The sequence below is a fragment of the Curcuma longa genome, chromosome 6 (assembly GCF_044706935.1).
Source record: "Curcuma longa cultivar G26 ecotype Majalengka, Jawa Barat chromosome 6, ITB_CL_G26_1.1, whole genome shotgun sequence".
NCBI lineage: Eukaryota > Viridiplantae > Streptophyta > Magnoliopsida > Zingiberales > Zingiberaceae > Curcuma > Curcuma longa.
In genome coordinates, this window is record NC_133866.1 from 2,861,972 (window position 1) to 2,869,244 (window position 7,273).

Consider the following 7,273-nt stretch of genomic DNA (forward strand, 5'->3'; position numbering starts at 1 on the left):
TGTCCTTAATTATAAGGAATTATCAATAATGCATGATAATAAGTATGACATACATCAAATACATATTTCTTCAAAAAGGAAATCTATCATACTAAATAATGAACGTATGGCATGGCATGTGTCAATTTCAAACAACATATATCAAAATTAGCAATATACTATCATCTCATGATGAATATATGAAATAATGTCATGACATGTAATAGGGCACACAAGCATGGTCAGCACAAAGAAAATACCTAAATTTTTCATTTAAATGTCATCATCTATTCATTATAAATATACAATTTGATATAAGCAGCTCTGTTTCCCTCGAATGTGTCAAAAACTCATAGTCGGCACACTTTATGATTCTATCCTATTTGTGTTAATTTTAATCAATCTCAAGCTTCAATTGTTATTGACACCCTACAAATCCTCAAGGATACAAATTAAAGTCTCATTCTCAAGAAATCACAATATCTTAAAAATGTCATAAAATGTCAACTTTATCATGGTTGGGTTAACTATCTTTCCAATTAAGGTTAATACATTCTATATCTATTTAATGTGAAGAGATCACACGCTTTGGAACCTAATATCTATTGGAACTCTTTGGGTGTAATATGTATTCACTAGGGATAACCATAAAAAAATAGAACTTTTCAAAACTACTCTAAATATCAAAAACTTTAAAAATTACTAAAAATAAAAATGATCAAAATTAATAATAAAAATCTTTGGATGCTCCTGCATCATTTCCTTACTTGCTCTTCAAAAGAAACAAATCTCTTGTTCTTATTAAGCTCGAGCTAGCGCCTGCATCTCTTTTGCAAAAGATAGAATTCGTCACCCTAGCGGTCTCACACGGTTGGCTCCACGACTATTTGTGAGGAGGTAAATTGAGAAACTGTAGTTGGTCACGATGGAGGATAGTATTGCTTGGCTTCGCCGAGATTTGAACCTTTACCCTCTTCTACAAATTTGCTCCGTCTTAATCAACTCAGCTATGCCCCGGGGGCTAGCGTATGCATCTCTCTCCATGCTTAATGCATGCATGCCCATATAATTGCTAATTAATTAACAAATTAGAGCTTGATCTCCTCGCCGCTACCATCACCAGGAGTGTAAAAATATAAATTTATCTCAGCAAAGCCGAGGTAATGCACTCTTTTATGAGATGATCATTTGTAACTTTTTGATTTACCTCCTTACAGATGGTCATGAGATCGATCGTGTGAGACTGTTGGAATGGTAGATTCTACCTTTGCTGAAGTAAAAATATAAATTTAAAATAAATCTGATTTTTAATTAAGTTCATCAATAACTTAATTTCCTTAAAATTCATGCTTAAAAATAATATTAATTAATTGATAGAAATTTTAAAGTCATTCATGACTTTTGATTGAAATTTTTTGATATAATAATTAAGTTTTTAGTTTATTTCTTAAATGCAGTTTAAATAAAAATAATATTTTTTTATATTTTAATTTGAAACTGCAAGGGGTAAAAGATTATTTTAAAAAACTATATCCTTTTGTAAAATTTAAATTTTATTGTACTCCGTAAATCTATGTTAAACTCTTGAAAATTTCTAATAGCAATGACTCATTTAGTTCCGATGTAGATTATGATCGACTCCACGAGTCAAGATTACAAATTAATCTCATTTAATATTTAATTTGTTGTTATTTGAATTTTGTATATTCTTAATCTAATAATACTTTGCATATATATCTGTAATTCTTTTGCAGTGGTAGAGATCGGGGCAAGCTTCACGAGGAAGAGAAAAAAATTGGTGAAAAAATCTCAAAAAATGATCATTAATAATACTATTTGTTTATTATTTTATATAAATTTATCCACCTATAATTATTTTACAGTAAATAAAGGAAGAAAAGATATGCAATTCATCCCGATACCTCCAAGTAATTATTTTATATATGGAATCTGCCATGTAAGCACTAATTAAGAATAGACAATGAAAGCTTTCGGGACATAGTTGACTTGGTTACGACAGAAAGAGTTGCTGAAGTAGATAAGAGTTCAAATCTCGACGAAGCCGAGACAATGCCCTCTTCCGTCGTAGTCAACTGTAGTGGTAGCTTCTCTATTTACCTCCTTATAGATGGTCGTGGAGCCGATCATGTATGGTACAGACATTGCAAGAGAATGACGATGAACAACTACCAATTGAAAAGGCTCCAGATGGATATTGCTAAGAGTCTAGGACTATAGAAATTGTAGGAGAATGACGATGAACAAACTTGTGGTGATAAGTTGTTTAGCTACTTGAAGAACAGGACCTGCTTGCTGCTTCTCGATGACATTTGGGAACATGTGGATCATCAATGGTTGGGGATGATACACTCGACTACTGAGCTAGGTCAGTAGCAACAACAACAGATGCACAAAGTTGTGGTTTTCACGACCCGCAGTGAGACAGTGTGTGCACAAATGAAAGCAAAAAAAAGAGAGCCAAATGTCTGGATCTAGTTCAAACATGGCAACTCTTCGAGGAGAACAACAACAAGGATGTTCTCAGCTCAGATGCTGGAATTAAGTTTGTTGCTAAAGAACTTGCTAAAGAATGTCCAGGATTTCCGATCGCTCTTGTCCCCGTCACCCGAGCCATGTCAAGAAAAAAGTCTTGGGAAGCTTGGAAGGAGGCTCTCCATCAAATAAGGAATAAACATGACTAGAGAACCATTGGGCTTCTAGAAGATTCACTCGTCATATATAAAGCCTTCAAGTTGAGCTATGACAGTTTAGAGAATGATTTCATAAGAGAATGTCTTTTGTGTTGCGCTTTGTGGCCCGAAGATTATGAGATTGATAAATTTTTTGAGTTGATACCATGTTGGATAGGTTGCAGCAAAATCTGTGAATTTAATGTGATCAATGAAGCTTTCGTCATAGGATGCTCCTATTTAGAAGCTCTCATAGCTGCATCTTTGCTAGAGAAATATAGTGACAAGGACTTTCCTTATATTGACACACGTGTAAAGATGCACGGCGTCATCCGAGACATGACACTATTGATAGTCTTTGGGTTGGAGGGGAGCAAAAGAAATGAATTGTAAAGGCAGGAATTGGGTTGAGAGATTTGCCTAGACAAGAATGGCAAGAAGCAGAGTGAGCATCATTCATATGGAATGAGATTAAATTTTTACAAGAGTATGGAGCTTCCACTTTTCCAAAACTGTCTATGTTGATTCTCCGAGATAATGATCTGCAGGATATTCCTCTGAGTTTGTTCAAAAACATGCCTCGTTTAACATACTTGGATCTTTGTCAATGTCTTATACTAGAGCTTCCCAGGGAGATTGGTAGTTTAATTGAGCTTCAATATTTAGATTTGTCCTACACTCATATTAAAAGACTACCGGTTGAGTTAGGTTGTCTGTGCAAATTAGAGTACTTGCTTTTAAAGTGTAATGACCTTCAAATTATACCCAATGGGATGATATCCAATTTATTAATGCTCAAGTGGTTGGATATAAGAGAAATTGATCCTACACTTGAGTGGTGGTGGGATGAGCTGAAATGTTTCAAAGGGCGTCGTCAATTAAGCGTGGGAATTAACATTAATGCTACAACAGATAATATTGAGTGACTCAACATGTTACTACCAAATATCTCCATATGAGAACTCATTTTGGATGGAAACAATATTTCAAAATTTTCAAATTACGATTTGGGCACTCCGCAATGGAGCTGTAGGGTACGTGACCATCTTGAAACTATGAGCATTAAGAATTTCGGATTAGAAAGATTAGTATTGGCGGCATGCATGGGTCGCGAATCAAGTTTCGGATGTTTAAAGAGTCTCCGTTTTAAAAACCTAGCACTATTGGAAGAGATTTCATTGAATATAGTCCGGCTCTACAACCTTCGTGAACTATATATTGTTAGATGCTATGCATTGAAGGATGTTTCTTGGGTTCTACAACTACCATGCCTTAATCTTTACAAATAAAAGATTGTTCAAAAATGAAGGAACTAAATAAGTGAGGTAGGGAACTCCAACTCCATCTCTAGCTTTAGCATCTAGAGCTTGATTTTGGACGACATGCTGAACCTCAATCGCATTGCAAATCGACTGTTCCATTTTCCCTACTTGGAATATATAGATGTGATGAATTGTCCCAAGCTCAAAAAACTACCATTTGGGGCTGAAATATTGAAGAATAGATTAAAATTGATTCAAGGTGAAGATTGGTGGAACAACTTAGATTGGGATGACGAGAGCATCAAGGATTCCTTCACCCCTTATTTTAGGTAACACATATATTTTCATATCAAATCATTTATTATCTATTCTATTCTGTCTTATATATGAAATATATGAATGAATATTTAGATCTAAATGGTTTAATATTTTATGAAGTAGGCAACATTATATAGTTTAAAGATGCATGCCAAAGGTCCTGTCCTTTGATAATCTTTTAAGGGCAATTTAGGAATTTGTTTTAGAAAATAAATATTTTTGATAAATATAAAAACGAAGTGCCATGTTGGGTATTTTGGTAAATAGCAATTTAAACTACCGCTGCAAGTTCTTGTTCTTGTTCTTGAGAAGCAATTAATTTTCAATTTTGTCTTATTTCCCATGTAACCATGATCTTGATTTATAATATAAAAAAAAATAAGTTATTCCATTGAGTTTATGCTTTGATTAAATATCCCAATGTTGTCGCAAAGGGAAAATATCTATCTTATTGTCAACATTATTCTTTATAGATGAATATTATTAAAATATTATATGATCTTACTCTCAACTGTTTAATTAAAATTTGCTCCAATATCTATTACTTTTAATAAAATTTTGTGACTTTTGTAGGCATGGGCGGCGGCGGCGGCAGTGATAATGATGATGATGATAATTTTTGAAATGAAAGGTCTTTTAGTCAAGGAGGATATGATATAATACATTTACTGCTTCAAATGGTTGGATTCTTTAGTTAAGTGTTGCTTCTATATGTATCTAAATTTGATTAATGATTCTAAGATAGTTAATTAAACATCTTGTTTTAAATTTGATCATCGATAAAGTCTTCTCAACTATATATATTTCATCATGCATGAATCATTTTCATTTCAGATAATCTTATAGTTTTAGTTTTGTTTGATATCCACCATTTGATCACATTAATTATTATGATGCATGATGGCCTAGCATGTAAATGACATGGTTTGATTTATTATTTAATATCAATGTTTATAGACTTTGTTAATTATGTGGTTTGGATAAGTTTAATTTAATTGGAAGTTCTTTTCGTTAACTTATTGCCTATGTTTGCAAAAATTTGATTTGTACGTCAGAACAACAATTACTATTGAAAAAAAATGATAAATCTTAATTAGCCTCATTGACAACAATTACTATTGAGTTATATATGTCTTCATTTCCTTTGAAATCAAGCCATTAAAGTAGAATTAAACACAATGATTTATATAAAACACTATCATATTAAATGCAGTTATATATGTCTTTAACGATATGATTGAGATTGGCCATGTCGTGAATTTTGATATTTAAATAAACATTTAATTATATTAAAATCACATGAGTATATATATGATATATTTATCAACGATCGACGAAACCTCTTCAGTAATTTTAAAATCTTATCGTCAATTCTTTCTAATGTTATTTCTTTAAGTATTGCTCAAAGGTGAACTCTAGGAAATTAATTATTGTTTGTCTAAATCTATTTAATTTTATTCAAAGCATTAAAGTATGAACATGTATGTTTTTACAACATTTATGAATTTGTTATCTTCTGGCAATAACTTGCTTAAGTTCAATGGCTTGAACTATGCAGATTGGTTTGAACAAATCCAGTTTCAACTGGGTGTAATGGATTTAGACGCAGCATTAGTTTGTGAAAAGCCAACATTCATAAATGAGACTAGTACGGAAGCTAACAGGGCTGTTATTGAGACTTGGGAGTGGTCTAATCAGCTGTGTTTGAGCTTAATAAAGTTGACAATAGTTGAAAATGTTAAGCCATCAATGCCAAAGACTGATAATGCTAAAGAATTCATGTTGAGAATTAAAGAATACTCCTAATCGGACATTACGGATAAATCCATTGTTGGTAATCTCATGAGTGAGTTAACGACCAAGAAATTTGATTGGTCGCAACCCATTCATGATCATGTGACGAGTATGACGAATCTAGCTGCAAAGCTGAAGTCAATGGACATGGATGTGAGTGAATCATTCTTGGTTCAATTTATCATCAACTCACTTCCCCTTGAGTTTGGCCAGTTCCAGGTGAATTATAACACCATAAAAGAGAAATGGAACTTTCAAGAAATTAAGGCCATGTTGATTCAAGAGGAAGGGAGGTTGAAGAAAATCGAAGACCATGCCATAAACTTGACATTTCAACATGAAGGAAACAGCAACAAGAATAGATCAAGTAAAAAGAACCGGAAGAAGGGAAAAGCTCCATTAAATGTTAAAGAGGGGCATATCCAAAAGGAGCTTAAGTGCTACTTCTGTAACAAGGCTAGGCACTTAAAGAAAGAATGCTTGAAAAGAAAAGTCTTGTTCGAAAAAAAGGTACGCTATTTGTTTCAGTATGTTTTGAATCAAATATTATGGAAGTACCCAATAATACTTGGTGGTTGGATTCTGGTGCTACTACTCATGTATCTCAGTTACACAGGGATTTCTTTCGATCCAACCCATAAACAGAATTGAAAAATTCTTGTATATGAGAAACAGAATGAAGGCTCGCAGTGAAGGAATTGGAACTTATAGATTGATCCTGGATACTGGTTATCACTTGGATTTAGAAGAGTGTCTCTATGTTCCTGAATGTGCTAGGAATCTAGTTTCTGTTTCTAAGTTGGATTGTAAAGGTTTTAATTTTGAGATTGAGAATGGTTTATTTGTATGGTACAAACAAAAATACTATTATGGTTCTGGTATTTTATTAGATGGTTTGTATCGATTTAATCTCAATGTTAAATTTACAGAATCTTTGTTTCATGTTGACAATGATGTTGGTATTAAACATAGTGCACTTAATGAATATTCAGCTTTCTTGTGACATCAAAGATTAGGTCATATATCTAAAGAAAGGATAATAAGGTTAATGAAATGTGATATTTTACCTCAATTAGATTTTAATGACTGGGATGTGTGTATAGATTGCATTAAAGGTAAGCAAACTACACACACATCTAAAGTTAAGGGCACAAGAAGTAATGGACTGTTAGAATTGATACACACTAACATATGTGGTCCATTTGATGCTCCGTCTTGGAATAGTGAAAG

At 32.9% G+C, this 7,273-nt stretch overlaps 1 pseudogene; it reads left to right on the forward strand.

Annotated features, from left to right (window-relative positions):
• Positions 1-2,187: 2,187 nt before the first annotated feature.
• On the forward strand, positions 2,188-4,264 carry LOC141830781 (disease resistance protein SUMM2-like; annotated as a pseudogene).
• Positions 4,265-7,273: the final 3,009 nt, after the last annotated feature.